Here is a 20195-nt window from a genome sequence, read left to right as displayed (position 1 = left end):
GTAAACTGTGAGCCTTTACATTGTCATGAGAGTTGCATGATTTGTTACGTTGAAGCTCAGGATCATCAATCATCAGAAACTAATTTTTCCATCAAATCATTCTCACACACACAATTTACTTCCCTTCAGTGTTGCCACTGGACCTACATCAAACTATTTCCTCTTTTAGTAAACAAGGCCCTCATCTCCACTGCAAATTTAAATACTCCCCTTTGGATGATGGAGCCATATTTACAGATGGGTTACCTGATAGATACCTTCATCAGGCTCCTTGGACAATTCACCTTTTTCAGCTGGCTAGGGTAGTTTGGACAAAGGAATAGCCCTTGTAGCGAAAGCTAGTTAGTTGACCAAATCCAAAAGTTTTAAGAGGGGTGCATTTCTTAATTTATAGGATAACATTTCTTATATTTCTGACCCCACTGCTCTGTTTCTTCCTCTTACTGTTTTGTACTGGCAACCATCGCCATAGTATCTGAGTGCCTGGTATAACAAGGGCCCCGATGGACTTCACGGAGTTCTTGGCTCTTCTTGCAGGAGAGTGGGTTTTTTTGTTTCTTTTGTTTTTTGGGGGATTTTGGAGGGGGAGAGAATGGGTGCTGGTGGAAGGGTTGTTGCTGTGAACACCATCGGCTTATGTTAGAAAGGCTTTAGCAAAGCTGAAGATTTTACAGCATGACCTACATGTGCTCAAACTGGATAAGACTCCGCTCTTCTGGAAGTTTGTTCTGCAGCCAGTGCATTCAAATGAGAATGGCTTGCCCCTAGCTCTTACCTACATTCTTCACACTGGGCTCTGTGATCTGCATTGTCCCAGAGGAGTGCAACTGTGGTGGTGATACGTAGGTGGAGATGCAGCCTCTAATGTAGCTGCACTTGTTCCACCAAGGGATTTGAAGATCAGGACCAAGGCTTTGAACCAGGAACCAGTGGAGGGCCTGATTTGTTTGTGTGTGCCTAACCTTTGGAGGAAATGGGCAGCCACATTTTCAACAAGCTATTTTCTTTACCTCGGTTTCATTGCATTGTTTTTACATTCAACTTTGAATATAGTGTTGGACATTAATCCAATCTGTAGACCTTAATGGCCTTTCAGCTTTTGACTCCTCCCTCCCCAAATTCCCAAAGACTTCCCTACAGCAACACTTTTTGGTTTTTTTTAAAGGTAACTTTCATTTGCTAGCTAGTCAATAATACAGTGCTTGGAGGTCTACTGGAAAATTGGTACATACCTTCTAAATAGGGATTTAATGCCCTACTCAGCACCATGCTATAAGAGCGCATATCTGAACATGCTCAGGGACTCTCATGTGTTGTGAACATCCAGCTGAGATGGAACTCCTTTGCCAGATGGTTTTCCTTGGGTTGAGTGGCTCCTGGTAATGTACTGTGCAGTATTTCAATGTGCAGCCAGCGTGATGCTGTGCAAGCCCTTGAGGAGATTCAAGTTGTCCTCTCTCCAGTGGCACTCAATCTATCAATGAGGAGCTCTGGAGAGGACGCCTGCAACACTGAAAAGGGCTAGAAGAGAGCTGAGCCCCTAATTAGTGCCCCCCGCCCCAGTGCACATCAGAGAGCACAGATATGTGGCTTAAAGGAGCCATTTAAAAAAAACAAACCAAATTGAGAAAAATCTGTAACAAAGACAGGAAATAAAAAGCTCCTGGCCCTCAAATCCCATTTCCTCTACCTCATTCCCCTTATCTCCCCCCAGAAATAACAGGCAAGCCCTTGTAATGGGCCAGATTTCAAGGATAGTAACCAGACGACCATTACGCAATTTGGGTGCCTGGGGGGTCCCAGCAGGTAATGATTAGCATAGGATAAGGTATTACCTCTCTATTTCCCATTATGATCTCTTCTGTATGCAATTTTGACAATATTCAGCCGGAGGCAGGGGGAATGGTGTTGAGCCAGGTTAAGCACTAAAGCATCAAAGTAAATATTCCTCCATTTAAAGTATCTTAGATCATTTAGAAAGGAAGAAAAGAGGGAAGATGAGCAATGGATTAAAGATCAAGGACCAGATTTCTGAAATCTTCCCTCAGTTTCTGTGACCACAAATTGTTGACACACATGAATGAGCATGTGACTTTGCATCCACACTTAACTGTAGACAAAGTTTATTGTCACTACTGTTTCTCTCCGAAATCAAGTATTCGGGTATTGCAAATTACCTAACTTGCACCTGCAAATAATATGAAGACAAAAAAACTGCAAAAAACAGCCCATTCTGTATGGTCCTCTGTTAATTAAACTCAATTATTATTTTTATATAACAAAACCAAAGATTTCCTGTTGAGCAAATCTTCTTGTGCCTTCTTTCCCGGGAGAAAATAAAACTGTACGACTCAGCTCTTAGGAAATACAGCATTTCACATCTTCTAAGCAGCATATAAACATCAAACAATTAATAGCAAATTAATGAACAAGGGCCTGATCCAAAGCCCTGTGGAGTTAATGGGAGTCTTTCCATTAAAGGCAGTGGGCTTGGGATCAGGCCACTAATAATAATAAAAAATAAATAAATAAAAAGGAAACATTATTGTCACATGGATCCTCAACTATTCTTTTATGCATAGGACCGATGCCTCCAGGACAGAGTTGAAATGCATTGGCAGGGCCGCTTGCATTGCCACTACCCATGCTACAACTTGCCTGTGGATAAATACAGGCCTTCAGTCTCCAGGCATGCCAGTCTAACACCATTTCAGAGCATACACTTCACACAGATAAAATATAATGCAAAACATCCCTGGACTTCACTCGTTTCTGTGCACATAACACCTTTAAGTACATCATTTCCTTGTCACGATCAGGATTTTTTCTGAAGCTTGTGATTGATGAAACTGACAAAGGTTTTTGCTTGCAGTGGTGTTGTAGTTGTGTTGGTCCCAGGATATGATGGAGACAAGGCGGGTGAGGTAATATCTTTTATTGGAGCAAAAGCGACAAGTTTTGGCACTTACACAGAGCTCTTCTTCAGGTCTGGGAAAGGTGCATGGGCCATGGCTACATTACAAAGTTTTGCTGACCCAAGGTACATCAGCATATAACTGCCAAAGTTACTATATCGTTTATGCATGTGCATACATGGCTCCTTGTGTTGGCGGTGTGTGAACTCACCAGGAGTGCTTGTGTCAATGCAGAGTGTGGTGCACCACGGGTAGGTATCCCAGTATCCAACCTGCCACCATCCAGCGCACTGTCTTTTGGCTAGTTTTGGCCAATCACGGTGGGGCAGAAACGACTCGCACAGTGGTGACCAGGAGAAAAGGATCACCTTCCCATAATTCAGTGTTGTACATCCCATAATGTTATCTTTATCCCATAATTTTTGCACCTATTTCCAATGAATCAGCGTGGTACTTGTTGCTATCTGCCATCTCAGACAGAAGCCTGGAGCCTGCAGAGATCTGCACTACTGTCATGACCATTGCAAGCACAGGAAGCATCTCCCTCTCCGTTTCCTGCACCTTTCTCCTGTCCACGCTTTCCTTCTCCAAACAGTCCGCAATATTCACCCTCCAGGCCCTCTGTTCAAGGTCTGATGCAGCATTGGCTTACAGGATCTCACAGAACATGTCCTCTTTTTTTCCTCATCCTTATCTGGGAGAGTCATTCCTCAGGTGTGGAGGGGTCCCCTTCAAGCCTGCCATGGCTGCGTCTGCAGATAAAACACATAAAGGTACTATTGTCAGTACAGTAGGAACAGAACGGGAGTGGATGTGTCATTACACAAAGTAAAACTATTTCCCCATGTTTACTTCCCACCCCCTACTGTTCCTCACACTGTCTTGTCAACTGCTGCAAATGGCCCACCTTGATTATCACTACAAAAGGTCCCCCCCACCCTTGCTGGTAATAGCTCACCTTACCTGATCACTCTCCTTACAGCGTGTATGGTAACACCCATTGTTTCATGTTCTCTGTGTATATAAAATCTCCCCACTGTATTTTCTACTGAATGCATCCGATGAAGTGAGCTGTAGCTCATGAAAGCTTATGCTCAGATAAATTTGTTAGTCTCTAAGGTGCCACAAGTCCTCCTTTTCTTTTTATGTGAAACTCAAGATTCAGAGCTGCCTTCCTTCCCTTGCTCCCTGAAAGTGTTAAACAAGTTTATTGACACTTCTGCTTTGGAGTACCTGATTCCCAGTGCCACGCTCAGCTCGTTTGCATGAAATTGTGATCATAGGGCAGTGGCACTGAATACTGCACCATTTCCCCCAGGTGGTGATAGTTTTAGCTGATATCTCATGCCCAAGATACATGCCTGAGAGAGTAACAAAGGCACAGAGAGCACAGGCCTGTATGCTACTAGACTGTTTACAGCAATGGTGCCTGGTGAAGTTATCATTAACTGGCATGGGAAACTGTCCTCTGCAGAGGACGAAGTAAGGCTTCTTTGGGAGAGGATTGCAGAATACCTCCATGGAAGTTTCATCAGAATCTCTCTGCAGGATTCAAGAGACATCGCTCTGTCCATAAATAAAGTGCTCCGCATGCCCCCCCCCCCATACATCCCATTCTAGAGGGGAATGAAAAGCAGATAGCAACTCTACCTGTCTTTGTTGTATTACTCTCTCTTCTAGCACAAGTAAATTAATGGGCAGTCAATACCTGTGTCCTGCTCAGTTTGGGGGGGGTGCCACCAGTGTAATGGAAAATGTATTTACACCTTTGCCCAAGGCTCCTTCCCCAGCATTGGGCTTGCCCATGCTCGGCTGCTGGGACGGACTGGACTGAGGTGGAGTCAAAACCAGGTCCTGGTTCGTGGCACAGCTGGACCCCCTCACTCAGTCGCCTGTCCCCAGTATGCCGCCTCCTCTTTCTTGTCCATCTCCTCCTCATCGCTGTTCCCGAGAGAGGCCTGTGACTTAGGCTCCTCAGGGGTATCCACAGTGGTTTGTGTGGGTGGGGGGAGGCAGAGTCTCCACGAAGTACAGCATGCAGCTCATTGTAAAAGTGGAAGGTCTGCGGATGGCACTGGATTAACCGTCGGTCTCCCTGCCCTTCTGGTATGCCTGCCATAGTTCCCAGGCTTTCGCATGGCTGTGCTGCTCATCCTTGTCATATCCCTTTTCCTGCATTCCCTGGGCAATCTGCTTGTAGATGTTGATGTTTCTATCACTGGTTCAGAGTTGTGCCTGCAAAGCCTCTTCTCCCCACAGGCCAGGAGATCCTATATCTCCTGTCTACTCCAGGCTGGAGCTTGTCTGGAGCATCCAGCCAGCATGGGCAGTTGCACACACTTATGGAGACCAGATAGAGGTGTGCTCACCGAGCTGGACAACCAGGGACAGGCATTTCAAAAAATCGCAGGGATTTTAAAGTTGGGCGTGGAGTCCGCTGGCTGCCGGTCTACATGAACCCTCAGCAGTGGAGTTCACAATTGTGACCACCACGGTCAGTGTGAGGCATTGTGGGACAGCCTCCAGAGGACTGTTGGGGTCGACATAGGTAATGCAGTGTCTACACTTGCGCTGCGCTGACCTCTATAAATCGACCCTGGCTCAAGACTGCTCAGGGAGGTGGTGTTACGATGTTGGTGTAACGGGGCACTTACATCGGTGGGAAATAAATACAAGTGTAGACACATGCACAACTATGTCAACGCAAGGTGGCTTACGTCAGCCTAACTTTGCAGTGTAGACCAGGCCTCAGAGTGTTACAGCTAGATACAAGGTAGAACAGATTGTTAAGAAAAGGCATTAGCACATGTTGCAGGAGACCACTCAAAGTGAAGTGAAAAGAAAAGGAGTACTTGTGGCACCTTAGAGACTAACCAATATATTTGAGCATGAGCTTAATTGGTTAGTCTCTAAGGTGCCACAAGTACTCCTTTTCTTTTTGCGAATACAGACTAACACGGCTGTTACTCTGAAACCTGTCAAAGTGAAGTGGGCAGTTAACACCTCTGAAGTCACTGGACAAAAAAAGGGGGCTAGTGGGTTACAGATTGTTGTAATGATTTTTAGGTTCTGTGAAGGTTTCCTCTGAGTGTACGGACTGAGAGGTCAGAAATAGAGTGATTGTTTTGTGAAGTGTTCATCCGTGGGTGATACAGTGTTTTTAACTTTTACCATTTTCCTGTGTGAGTTTGAGAGCATAGTGTTTGTCTGCTTTCACCCACATCGTTATTACCAGGGCATTTAGTGCACTGGATGAGGTATACCACATGTTGTGATAGATATGTGTAGGACCCACAGATCTTGAAAGGTTTCAGAGTAGCAGCCGTGTTAGTCTGTATTCGCAAAAAGAAAAGGAGTACTAGTGGCACCTTAGAGACTAACCAATTTATTTGAGCATAAGCTTTCGCTAACCAATTTATTTGAGCATAAGCTTAAGCTTGAAAGGTGTGTTCTGAGGAGTGTTGATCATTGTAGCAGTGGAGATCTGTCTGCAGGTTTTATGTCTGGTATTATGGCAGGGTCTGGTGCTGCTTTGAGTTGGTGTGTCCTCGTGTGCAGGGAGCTTGCGTCCGATGATGAGCTTGATGAGGTGGGGGGTTATTTGAAGGCCAGAAGAGGGGGTTTGGGAAAGGTTTCTTTTAGGATGTAGGCCCCATCAAGTATGAGTTATAATTGTTTCATGATACCCCATATGAGTTCTTGTGTGAGGTGGTAGGTGACAACAAGGAGCGTGCAGTTTGTGGGGTTTTTTGTCTTTTTTTTTTTCTGTATTAAAGCAGGTTCTCTCAGTGTAAGTGTAGCGGCTTGTTCCATGATGTGATTTACTCCTCTGGTGGAGTGCCCCTGTTTGGTGAAGGCAGTTGTAAGTCCTTTGAGTTCTATGGATGAAAACTTCTATATAAGTGCTAAGTATCATTACTTTTAAAAAGGAAATGCAAGCTTGTTTGTGTGTCAGATAGGTGGATTCTACCTGAAAGCTCATTTGGCTTTGGTTACCCTATAGGGAGCATCAAGAGCTAAGTGGCAGTTGCAATTCATCCCTATCCTGTACTCCTCACTCGGGCAAGTCTCCCATTAGGCACTGTGGGAGTTTTGTGTGTGCATAAGGAGTACAGGATGAAGCCCCAGATTCCCAGTAGTAGCAAGTGATGAGGTCAGGCTAGGACAATGGGAAAAACTGAACTGAATGTCATGTGGATAAAAGGCATCGCCACTGGTTTTATAAAGAAAAATTAAACTTAATTTGCGTCACAGTAGTTAAGATGCCGTTAATTCAGAAACCACAGAAAAACCTGCTGGACACAGTTAATAGTCAGCAGACTACATAGGCCAGGCTTTGAAAGCATTTAATATTCACTGAAGTGCTGCTTGTATCCAATTATAACTCACTACTTGCCATCTTAATAATTTAAATCTGTCCACCCTTTAGAGAGAAAAAAATTCACTCATCAAAGCCGTGAATGCACCTTTTGCTTTTGACAGCATTAAATTAAAGCTAAATGGTAGATCTTGAATGAGTTACTGTGCAAGAATAAAGGCATTAATGAGGTAATTTCATTATAGAGGCTCATCCAAGCCTATGTGAAAACAAGGGGAGTAAATGGAGAGGAAAGCTCCTGAGGAAATTAGGGTTCCTTCCACACTAATTAATGTTTGGGGCATTTAGTACAGGCACCAAATTAACTGCTCCAAAGAACTCTCATTGAAAAAACTATATTGTTGCCCTCCCGTGTAATTAGAAGACAGTACAGCTAGAACACTTAATGAGTATAAAGCCAGCCTTTAACTTATTCTGCCCAGCCACTGAAAACATGCCATTATTGAGGCCTACGTTTAAGGAAGCACTAAGCGTACAATATAGGATTGTTTAGGTCCTTCTGCTCTGTGAGCTGTAAACAGGTAGTCCCTGAATGGGGAACTATGAGACTCCTGGGAGGCCTGGCTTCCCAGCAAAACAGTCTTAAATGCATCTAAAGGGAAGAAAAAAAGGTGAATAGGCCCAGCACAGTTAGCACAGTGAATGCTCAATGCTGTCTTAAGTGATTACATGATGTTGTGCCACCCCCTCTCATTGAGTTATCTTTACACTGCTTTTGTCTCCTCTAATTGGAGCTGATGAGGTGCTAATTGGTTGCTTTTTAAAAAAAGCACTTCTTAAGCCCTGGCAGACAGAGTGAGACAGCATGAGTGGAGTTAATGAGGGTTTAGCAACAAAAAATTAAAAAAAAAAAAATCAAGAAGTATGGGGGGTTTTCAGGCTTGGGGGTGAGTTTTACATAAATAGCTTTGGGCAGTTGAATTTTGTAAAGGATAGGACACAACCTGCAATAAATGTGAACAAATAGCCAGCTACCCTTTAAATGCCGCAAACATGCACTAAGCTCTTTATTATCTTGATAGGCTTACATAAAAGCACCCTCCAAAGCAAACCACTCAAAGCTGATAGACCCCTCTCATCTACCTGAATTAGGGCTGTTGCCACGTCCATTCAGTTAGGCCTCCTTCACTTTCCTGTATGCCAACATGGCTTTGGTAGATGCTGCTGATGTGTTACATATGTGTTGTAAACCTTAGCTGCAGTTGTGTTCTTGAACACACATCTAGTCTGTATTTATTTGTTTAGGCTGTAAAATCCTGGGGGTAGGGACGGTCTTCTATGTGTTTTGTACAGAGCCTAGCACAGGCCCCAATTCTGATGGGGACCTCTGGGAACTACCACGTTACAAATTATAATAGAGAACCACCAGTGTATTTGGAGCTGTATCAATGTATAAAATACATAGTATCTTTCCCAATAAGCATATAATCTTAAAGGCCAATCCCACAGCATTTACTTCTATAGGAGTTTCTACTAGTTCTCTGGGACAGCTTGTCTGGGGAGGTTGGGTGCTAAAACAGTCAGAGGCAAGACAATTAAAACACACAGACATGTCTGATTTGAATTGGAATTGCTATCTTGGAGAAATCATTGTTAGAAGACATTGTGGAAGATGTGAGTTTTAAGAAGGTATTTTTACCTGGTGATAGAGAGAAAACCTTCAGTCAACATGACTAGTGCTCCGTCAGGTGAGTAAGTGTCACTGGCATGAGCTATTTGCTGCAAGGTTGGGCCCAAAATATGCATAGTCCATAATCGTTTGTGGGGGTTTTGCTTATAAGTGAGATGTTGGTGGGAAGACTGGAAGCATGTCAGTGAGAAGTAAGCGTTAACCTCTGGAGGATTTAACGATACACACAACTTTTCCCCTTTAGAGAACAGGATGTTCTTAGAAAAGGAGTACTTGTGGCACCTTAGAGACTAACCAATTTATTTGAGCATAAGCTTTCGTGAGCTACAGCTCACTTCATCGGATGAAATAAATTGGTTAGTCTCTAAGGTGCCACAAGTACTCCTTTTCTTTTTGCAAATACACACTAACACGGCTGTTACTCTGAAACCTGTCAGTATGCTCTTAGTTATTCTAAGTCTGCAACTGACATCAAAAAAATATTGAGCAGGCATGTTATCAGTGAATCTGTGTCATTCGCTTTCTATGAAATATGTCCATGACCACAGCAAAGCCAACAACCACAGCTGTTGAAATTTTTTGAATGAAAAGATTTTAATCAAAAAGCCGTTTGTGTGCCTTTCTTTTTGAAAATATTTTTAAAAAGTTTTCTTTTTTAAAAATCTCGTATTTTTATTGAAATGTTATCATTTTAATATTTTTCATCTTTACAAAGCCATTTTTGAAATGGTTTGGATTAAATTTGGATCAAATTTTGGATTAAAAGATTCACTAATCATGTTGATAACATTTTCAATAAAAGTTTGGATAAAAAAATCCCTGAAAATTGTTGGAAAAAAAACCTAAAAAAAAATCTTTATCCCTGTCAAAGGAACCAGTTTTGAAAATTTTGGTGGGTATTTTATTTTTAACTATATATGCAAAATATTATCAGTATTATTATACAAGGTATCTTTAAAAAATTAATCTATCTAGCATTAGAGCAAAAGATTAGGGGGTCTGCTGGGTTCTAGTACTATTGTGTTCTTGAGAAATTCATTTAGAACCTGATCCAAAATGGGGTGTCTTTCTATGGATTCCAATTAACATTGGATTGGCTTTTTGATCTTTCTCTCTCTGCTTTATTAATCCAACCTGCAAAATGGATATAAACAATACTTACTGCACTTCAGGGATGTGTCTTGAAGTTTAACTAATGTTTCTAAAGTGCTCTGAACTCCCCAGATGGAGAGCGTCCAAGCATACTATCCTTATAGCTTAGCCATAGACCAATATTTATGAAAAAATTTCAAAGAAAGTTCACAAAGGTGTCATTGCAAAAGTTTGTGACAAATGAAATCAGCAGTGTTTAGTATTGTTTTTACCCTGAGCACACATACTATGAAAGAAATTTCTGCTAGTTGCAGTGTGTGTTGCAAATTACAATCAAACAACATATTGCAAGTTGCATGGAAATAGATGTTTGAGGGGGTAAGTGTCTTCATTTTGTTATAGAACCTTCAGGTGATGCTCTGATTCCTTTAAAGCTTCTCTTTTAAGTATTCCCACATTAGACAAAAATGACACAAAATTTAAAAACTATAAATATAAAATATGTATAATGAACAGATTGCGTGGACCGAGCATCCATTTTTAAAACAATTCAGAAATATTTCATTTATGCTGAAGTGAAACTAACATTAAAGACTCTTTTTTTGTCTTTCATGTAAGTGCACTTGGCAAAATCAATTAGTTTGCAAGCAGTCAAATACTGGCTAAATGTTTATCCCAGGTAATTTGTGGCCCCTATTCATATTCTAAATTGGGAGTTAGTTTCCTAAAGATGCTTTTGAATCTTGTACCGGGCACTTGCTTTTCTTTCCATTGTCATGAAAATTAAGGATTTCCTACTAGCTCAGAAAAAGAAACTTCCTTATGAACAAGTTACAATTAACTCCTCTAAATGTGGGTTATTTGGTTGCTGCAGTTACAGGGCAACTAGCAAACACTGTGCAAAACCCATTACTCGGTACAGCCACAAAACAAAGAGAGCTGAGAAACCTGCTGTCTGCCTCTTGATCTAATACCTGTCCAAATCTAAGCTCATTGCACTCTTATGTGTTATGCAGCTACAAATTTTGAAGTGCTTTCCAGACATGTTTGTTCTGTAGCTCACAGTTGCAGTGATCTCTGTTCTCCCCATTGTTTACGGCTAACCTGCTTGTGTTCTCCCAAGATCCTTCTGTTTTCCTTTGTTTCCCATAGCAATAATAGCTTCTGGTTACCACAAGTCAATGTAACATGGGGTTGAAAATCACACACTGTGCAACACTGGGGTGCCGCTGTACATTTCCCACATCTGAGCTGTAATCTTTAGATGTGTGCTGTACTCCCCAGTTTACTTCAGTCAATGTCAGTACCTGCGCTTCATATCCCCTAAGGGCTAATGAGCGTGGTGGATTACATGACACTTTAACCTGGAATGATTGTCATTTTTTGAAGGGGAATGAGATGATCTTACGGTTAAGGCACAGGGATGGGGAGGAAGGCAGGAGATCTGGGTTCTGCCATGAATTTGCTGGGTGACCTTGGCCAAGCTGCTTCATCTCTCTGGACCACAGTATCATTAGCTGTAAATTGGGGATACTGATACATACGCTATCTCACCAAGTGTTTGTACGGTGCATGGAGGTCCTGGAATGAAAGTCACCATATAAAGGCAAAGTGCTATTTATTAGTAGTACTGCACTTGCCCCATGACAAGAGCATTTTTCAGTTCCCACAACCGCAGCAAGGTTTCAGGTACCCTCTCTCTATGGACCTGACTCAAACAAAGTCCAATGAAATCCATGGGAGTCTTTTGAATCGGGCCTTGTGTAAATGATTGGGCCCTGTCCCACCAAAGCATATGTGAGGTGTATTAGCAGGTAAAAACTGGTGCATAAAAGTAATTTACTAACCACCAGCAAGGTCCTTGGGGAAAGACAGCAAGAGAGAGGTGAAGACACACCTCTGTTCCTTTCCTCTTCTGTCTTCTTTCTGTCCCCCTCCTGCTGCTCCATCCATTGAGGTAGGACACTGGTACCTCCTCATGTTGATCGCTGTGGAAGTACTAGTTCAGCACAAATTAACTTGGGCTAATGTTAAATAATTAAGCCCCCTCGAAGGGCAGTGAAGCCTATTTACAAAGCTCATGAAGAAGGGAAAGGTACTAGGGATGATGTAAAGAGAAAGTGACCGAGGAGTATTGTAACACAAGCCCGGCAATTATTGAAAGAGAAACTCTCTGATGCCAAAGAAAATAACTCAAAGGTATTAGGGAAGGCTTAGAAAACATAGCGAGTGCAAGAAAGATGATTTCCTACTGAAAGTCTGGCAGGTTCCTTGTACCTTCTTCCTGGCTCCCCTTTTTGTGCAGTTGTACAAAACTGAGGTCAATATTGGAGCTGGGAGGAATGAACTTTACATGTAAAGATGTAGTTGGTTCTGATCAGGGTGTGTACTGTGTCCTGGGATCCAGGAATGGTTATTGTATATAAAAGCTAAATCATGGCAGACGTGGTGCCTTCTGCTAAGTCCTCTGGCCTTATTTTTCCCTTTTTAAAAAGTTTAGAATAGAATAAGAATAAGTTGAATGATGGCACATAAGCATACAATGGAATACACAAAAGAAATGATGCAACATTCATAAAAAGCACGCAGCAAAGAGCATAAAGGGCCTAATATTTCAGACCCCAGCCTCTCTCCATCTCTCTGTGCACAGAAATCTGCATGCACATATTAGTGCCCCAAACGGGCATAACCAGTGGTAGAATTTTCACATATTACAACACATTGCCTGCTTTTGAGAATTTTAGTGTCAGGAAAATGCTCCAAACAGGCTAGCTTGAGACTCCAATGATAACTGGGCCTCAAATGTGTCTATCTTGCTGTGTTCGTCATTGTAACTATCAAAGAGTCAAAGTGGGCAAGGTAATATCTTTAATTGGACCGACTTCTGTTGGTGAGAGAGACAAGCTTTTGAGCCACTCAGAGCTCTTCAGTTCCATGTGACTCAAAAGCTTGTCTCTCTCACCAACAAAAGTTGGTCCAATAAAAGATATTACCTCACCTACCTTGTCTCTCTAATATCCAGGGACTGACACTGCTAAAACAACAATGTAACTATCAGTAATTAGTAAAGATCTCAACAATGTCATTGGTGAGGATTTTAATATTCTTTGGCGAGTGTATTAGCATAGGCTTCACTGAAGAATGAGGCCTGTCAAGTCAGAATTCTTACTTCCTCGCAGGTGGATGTGGCATCTCAAATACACAGTACAGTATATGCTACTCCATAGGTTTTATTTTTTGTGGCTGGAAAACTGTTCTAGCTCTGATAAGGATGCCCCAGAGCATGATCCTGTAAAATACAAAGTGCTGTCTTGCAAAATACTGAGCACCAGCAATTGAGAGCTGAGGACCTTGGAAAAGGCACTTCGGTGTCTCGCTGGATTGAACAGGCTCTAAGAAAAGATCAGATGACCCAGTGCCTGATACTGACATGAAGATGACCTTGGCTAATAAAGGTTAAAAGATTATAATGTAGCTGTGGAATTTGAACATGGCTCTTTTAGCTTTAATGGGCTAACTAATCTATCATCTAGGTAATAATATATTTGATATCTTATGAAATAAACAACCCTACACTGAAATAGCTGATAATTCATTTTACCTTCCTATGCATAAACAAATCTTAAATGAAAGGATAAGTTATCTGAAGAATGTTATTGATAGATGGGGAATAACATCTGCCATTTTCCTCAAGGACAAGTGCTTTTACTCTCTCCCCTGATATCAGAGTGTCAAATTACCACATCAAACTTCTAAATCTTATGTTCTAGCAAATACTTTTCAATATGCCATATTCTGTGTCTGACCTCAGGGAATGGAAGCTGGGTGAAACTAACTTACTAGTATTTGGCCTTGTAAAATGTGAGGGCCAGATCCTCAATTTGTGTAAATTATTGTCGCTCAGTTGAAGTCCATGGAGCTGAAACAATTGACAACAGCTGAAGATCTGGCTCCAAAATTATACCTATTTTACAGAGTTATTTTGAAGGTTAATATTTGTAATGTGATTTGAAAATGGGAAAAAAAACCAACCATGGAACTTAATAATTATAAATATGTTTATTTTTTCTCAAACGCCCACATTAGCAAAGGCACGTTTCATGATATGCAAAAGTCAGCACCATTTATAATAGTTGGGAACAAGCCATAATAGAGGGTCAGTCAGACTTCACTGGCTACACCTCTGGTCATTTTAAATGGTTATAATTTAAGCTACAGGAAGTTTTCTGTTCAAATCAGAATGGTTTCTCATTGTAATGGTTTGTCAGGTTAAAAAGCACACTCCTCACAGGTTATCTGTAGTGCAGGGGAGATGACAATTACTCCGAAAAGGATATTCCTCCTATCTTAGCTACAAAATCCAAATCTCTCAGTTCTTTTCACTAGTCACAAATGAGTCTCTTTTATTTGTGTCAAAAGAATCTTGGCTCCGGGGTCAGTTTTTGAAATAATTGAAGTACAGTTAGTCTTTGCGTAAAGCAACAGCCACAGTTTTTCGCTAATGCAGATTGAATAACAATGTCAGCAGGACACACATCCATTGACTCTGCTCTAAGGTGAAAAGAAGGGTTGTTTTCTTTAATTCTTTGAACACTCTGTTTTCCCTGCTACGTTTGTAGGTCTGTCACGGAGCAATAAATTCTCACAGCTGAAAAAATTAGTCTGTGTAAAAAGACAGCTATTGCTCTGTAATCTGGTACACTACTCTCACTACTCCCTCACCTACTCACATATCCCTCACCCATAAATTAAAGTAACATTACAGCAAGGATGAGTAAGACTGAGGAAACTCACGAAAAGCTAAACTGGAAGGAATGTACGCTTGAATGACTTCAGTTATCCTGAGCTGTCCACCTGTTTGGCAGCATCTTGCAGCAAAGTTAGAGGATGACTTTGAAAACAAAAAGAGGGGGCCTGACTTGCACTCAGTTTGCATGTTCAGATGGTAATTACACCTGCACACACACAACTTGCCTGGGAACACACACATTTCACAAGTGCAGTGTACGTGCCTGCTTATTTGTTGTTGTTTTTTTAAATAAGTCTTCGTATTTATCTTATTAAACACTTTGCTGGGTAAGAGAGACCTCACATAACATGTATCTGTTGTAGGTACTTTTGTGGCCCCCACGACCATAGTATCTGAGCGCCTGGGAATCTTTGATGCATTTATCTTCACAGCACCCCTGTAAGGTAGGGAAGTTCTGTTTTCATCATTTTACAGATGGGGAGCTGAGGCACAGAGACAAAGTGTTACAGTGGAGAGTGTTTCAGAGGAACAGCCGTGTTAGTCTGTATTCGCAAAAAGAAAAGGAGTACTTGTGGCACCTTAGAGACTAACCAATTTATTTGAGCATGAGCTTTCGTGAGCTACAGCTCACTTCATCACTTCTGATGAAGTGAGCTGTAGCTCACGAAAGCTCATGCTCAAATAAATTGGTTAGTCTCTAAGGTGCCACAAGTACTCCTTTTCTTTTAGTGGAGAGTGTGATGAAGCAGAAAATTGAACATGGGTCGCTTAAGTCCCAGGCTAGCATGCTAACCACTAGGCCACTGCTTCTCAAGCTATCTGATGTGGGGGACCGGCAATTTTTTTTTCCAATGTGTGCGCAGACCAGCAGCTGATGGCTCGGGGACCAGCACCGGTCCGCGGACCACCGCTTTGAGTAGCACTACACTAGGCCATCCCTTCTGTAAGAACCCCAATGAGACAACAGTCATCCTATGTTACTCCTTCATGTTTCACTGTCATACAAACAATACAGGGACCAATTCTGCAGCCTTTTCTGTAGCCATAAAGGGCCGAACCCAACATAACTGCCCCAGTTCTGCAGTGGCAAGGGGAGGGCAGGATTTGGGACCTATGCAGACCTCTGTCCTGCAGAGTCTCCCTCTGCCCCTGCCTGCAGGGTAGGTTCGGTGGTGGGCTAAGAGCAAGCTGTGGTGAGGGGAGTGAGCTGGGCTGGCAGCTCCATAACTAGGCAATACATCAGCTTTTTCATCTCCTGGCTGTGGACCACAGTGGCAATCTATTGCAATCCTGACATTGCATCAAGAGCCTTTTTGTAGCTCTGCTGCTGTTTCTCAGGAGCTTTGGAGGCAGGATTCCTTCCCTCCTATGTGCATCCCAGAACTCCCCAGTGCACAGCCTGGCCAAGGGCTTCCAGGGTTTGGCCCATCCACACAACAGAATAAACGCAAGGTGAAATATTTGCTGAGATAGGAACAAGACCAATGTAACCCCCTAAAGTTGCCTGGGACTCAATCTCCCCATTTGCTTTCTCTCTAATCCTCTAGGTTTTGGAGGAAGCCATCAACCTCGGGTCACCCTCTGGCATGGGAGACCAGAAGAGCAGGTATTTTGGGCAAAGGGACTAAAAGGCAGCAGCTGCTCTGCCTGAAGAGAGTGTCTCATCACGTCTCTGACGTGTCAGGAAATACAGCCTTCTCTCCTCCCAGCTAGCAAATTCTGTGTTCCCAGCTGATGTTCGGATTACTGCAGACACAGATAAGACCACACACACAAGCACTGGAGAAGCTTTTTTTAAAAGAAAACAACTTAAAATAGCAATTCATTTACACATGTTCAGTTTAAAGCCTTTTCTTCTCTCCCTCTCGCTCCTACACGTTTCCTTCCTGGACTCTGGCATCTGGGTTTCCAGTCTAATTTACACCGATGTAAATCGGGGGGTGACTGGATTTACTGGGAGCAGAATCTGGGCCCCAATGGACATTTCCTCCTTGTTTCTCTCTTCCCAGGATCCTAATTGGTACCTATTTCCTTATGTGCATTCCCTATTGTTCCCCAGTTTCCATTCAGGTATGCTTATTGGATCAAGCTTTGGATTAGTTGTTAATATCAGTTCAGTGCTGAGAGGACAACTTCCTTCATGTGTCCTGTCAGGGGAAGTGGGTTTAGCTTAGCGTTCTGTGTGGTTTGATGTTTTGGAACATGCAGTAAAATACAATACACACCTTGGGGTTCTATGAAGCTCACTGGCAAGATTCTGCTGTTACATTCTACTCCATTTTCTTTGCTTCTCCTTCCTCACCTTTGCTTGACCATTCCGTCTCTCCTCACCCAGAGTATCCTCCTCTTGCATCCTCGCTCTCACTCCCTCTTTCTCTCACAGACCCATTTGTTCATTCTCCCCACCTCCTTCTTAGCTAGGAAGTCCCCAGCAGGGCCATTCTCAGTTTGGCAGAAGAGAAGCCACTGCAGCAGGAGGTGGAAAGTGCAGATTCAGTGACATTCACCAGGAGCAAGATAGAGCCAAGGAGTGGAGGGGTCAAATTCCTGCTGGCAGCCAAAGGGGGTTCTCTTGTGTTCTTTGCAGCCTGACTGGATGTGGCCCCTTTCCCTATTCCTCCTGTAGTCTATTCAGTGTCACCTTGATGGTTACAATGCCTGTGGCTGCCACACCTATGGCCCAGAGCCCTGGGATTTTGGAGGAATTATATATGAGGGCTTGAGAAATATCCTGAAAGCCTAGTATGTAGTGCTATTATGTATCTCCATCTTTCTCCAGAGTAGAAGGATTTCTTATTGTTTTGGTACTTTTAGTTCCTGGTTTCATTAATTAGTACTTCCAGGTTCACGTTAATCACAATCCATGTTGAAGAAGATCACTGTGTTGTTCAAAGCAGTTATTTGTGTATGGTCAACACCACTGGAAAGCAGCAGCATTGCATCATTAGTATTTTCATCTTCCTCTGACCATTAGTCACTGGCCATTTCCTGGGACAATACAGACTAATGGCCTGATCCCACATAGCAGATCCCATTAGAGAGGGGAGCTCCTACAGTGAATCACAGGAAATCTATACTATGGATTTCTGCACTGCTCCTTCCTTATCCAGTGTTATGATGCTGGCAGTTGTGCTGTACCACAGAAGAGATAAGGCATCTGAAAGAGCGTGTGTGGCAACTGAGACAGGACCTGGCAAAAGGAAGAAAATGAATGTCACTGAGAGAATGGAAAGAAAGTGAAAGAGAGGTTGGGATGGATGGATGGATGGATGGATGTGGGGTGGGGAGGGTTTGCAAGCAAGACAAAAGAGGTGTAGCAGCTGTGGGAGGCAAGGAAGGGAGAAGGCAAGGTGTTGGGGTAGATCAGGGTAAAGGTCTGGCAACTGAGAATGAGAAGGAATCCTTGGTAACTGAAAAGGAAAGAAATTATAGCAACAAGAGAGAAGAAAATCTGGTGGTTCAAGTAAGGGAGTGGATCACATGAGTTCCTCCAAGGGAGTAACTCCTGCTTCTCATGGGTGCATTCTAGAAGTCAAAGTTCAAAGCCTAGGATGCTTTCATGTTTCTCATGGTTCACTTCCAGGTCATTTACTTTAAACGAGTCTAAACTCTCCAACCTCTAACGTTCAAAGGGTTTCAGATGTTTTCAAATCTGTTCAGCTCATCCCTGCTTGAAGTAAACATGAACAAGTCAGTTGTTCATTTTAATAAAATTCGACCTGAACATGGTTGTCCAAAGCTGCAAAAGATAGTGAGATCTCTTACAAAATAGCAGTCCCTCAGATATAAAAATATTATAATCAGCCAAAAAAGAAAAAAGGAGAGAAAGAAACAAGGAAATGTAATTGATAGTGAGTATCACTGTGACCTACAGGTCCCAATATGATGCAGTGTCTGCTCTGCTCACATTTTTTAAAAAGAGTATTTTAGATGTTGAACAAAATGACTAGATTTGTTGACCTATTATTTTAGGAAGAGTATAAATGTTCTGGTGTGCTTTCTAAATAATAATTATTAATGGCTAGGCAATCTCTATGACTTTGTCCCTGCTTTGTGAGTAATAATTAGTATGTTGTGTTTCCCACCAAAATTAGGTATTATATCCTGCATTGATAGCTGAAAAGGCTATAACTTGCCTTCATTTCACAGTCAGGCTGGTTTGTTAACTGTGGCCAGCTGTTTTAGGAAGGAGTGTAAAAAAAGGAAATCACAGAAGTGTATCTTCCTCTCCATAAAGACTTCTGCACAGTGAAGGGCTTTTGCTTCCTTTTCTATGGAAACATCAGGCATTGGTAGAGTTTCCTTAAAGAAGATGTTGAGAAGAAAAAGACTGAAGTCAATTGGGAAGTCAAGTGTTTGTTTACTGAATATTACTGACTGTACAGTATTTGTATGAGAGCTACAAAGCATGTTCATAATGATGTTTGCTGGTTTGCCACTGCTTAATACTTGAAGTACTCTGATTAATCCCACTGTTAAGTTGTTATTCTTGGAAAATTTTGGCGGATACACTTCCCATATCAAATATTGAATTAAGACGTGCCAGGAATCACAATAGGTTAAATGCCCCCATTAGCTGTTCAGGCTGTATTGGGGTTTTGAAATTGTATAAATAGACAAATAAACCTAGTGATTAATTACTTTGCAGCCTGGAGTTGAACAATTAAGCAGTCAACAGTTTGATTATATTTGTTCAACCTCTAGATAAATTCGTCTTACAGAACCTCAAAACAATTTGGCACAATGTCTAGATTTGCTTAGTGGATGTCTGTGGCAGACTAATACTCAACCCAAACCATTCACACTGAACGGATGTGACACAGCACCATTTTTTGACAACAAAATAATTTCATTGTACTATGGGAACCAGGATGCATTATTTTGAGAAACTTGGCATTAGTCCAATTTTGATAGCTACTTGAATCCATTGTACGATGACTTCTGGTTTTCCAAGCTTCTGTATTGATTCACTTATGTCTTTTAAATGTACTTTTGATCCTTTTGCAATCAGAATGCCTAGAGTTAAGATTTCTCCTTGCCTCTAAATCTGTGCAGCATTGGGGAACTTCTGAACTGACCAGTTGCTTGTAACCTCTTGTACATCTGGTAGCTTATTGTGAAATCTACTTAAGCATAAGGCTAAATTATTTACTTACAGTGACATTTTTATCCTGTTCATTGTGAAATGTGAAGAATAAAACTAAATGAAGACTATCTTACAGACACAGAGTGGCATGTACTTCCAGCTGCACTTTTGTTTTTTTGCACATTTTCTCCTTTTTATATATTAAAGTATATACACTGGGGGGGAAAGTATATTTACTTATACAGTGCAGTATATGTACCAAGTAACTGGGTCTGCCTCAGTATGCCATAGTCCCCCAAATGAATGCAGATATACTAGAAGCTGCAAAACTATGCACATGTTCG

General features: G+C 42.0%; 1 protein-coding gene across 3 annotated transcripts in view; it reads left to right on the top strand.

Annotated features, from left to right (window-relative positions):
* CCBE1 (collagen and calcium binding EGF domains 1) overlaps nt 1-18470 on the top strand; it is a 224348-nt gene extending 205878 nt beyond the window's left edge. For 2 of the 3 annotated variants that reach the window (XR_007356900.2, XR_012668379.1), the window contains 2 exons: nt 15128-15208; nt 16313-18470. The gene's annotated coding sequence lies outside the window, so the exon portion shown is untranslated. Of the gene's footprint in view, nt 1-15127; nt 15209-16312 lie in introns of those variants that run through there. The other variant, XR_007356898.2, reaches the window with a different exon arrangement.
* Nucleotides 18471-20195: the final 1725 nt, after the last annotated feature.

Source organism: Caretta caretta, chromosome 5, assembly GCF_965140235.1.
Source record: "Caretta caretta isolate rCarCar2 chromosome 5, rCarCar1.hap1, whole genome shotgun sequence".
In the NCBI taxonomy this organism is placed as follows: Eukaryota; Metazoa; Chordata; order Testudines; family Cheloniidae; genus Caretta; species Caretta caretta.
This window is presented reverse-complemented; position numbering and strand designations above follow the sequence as displayed.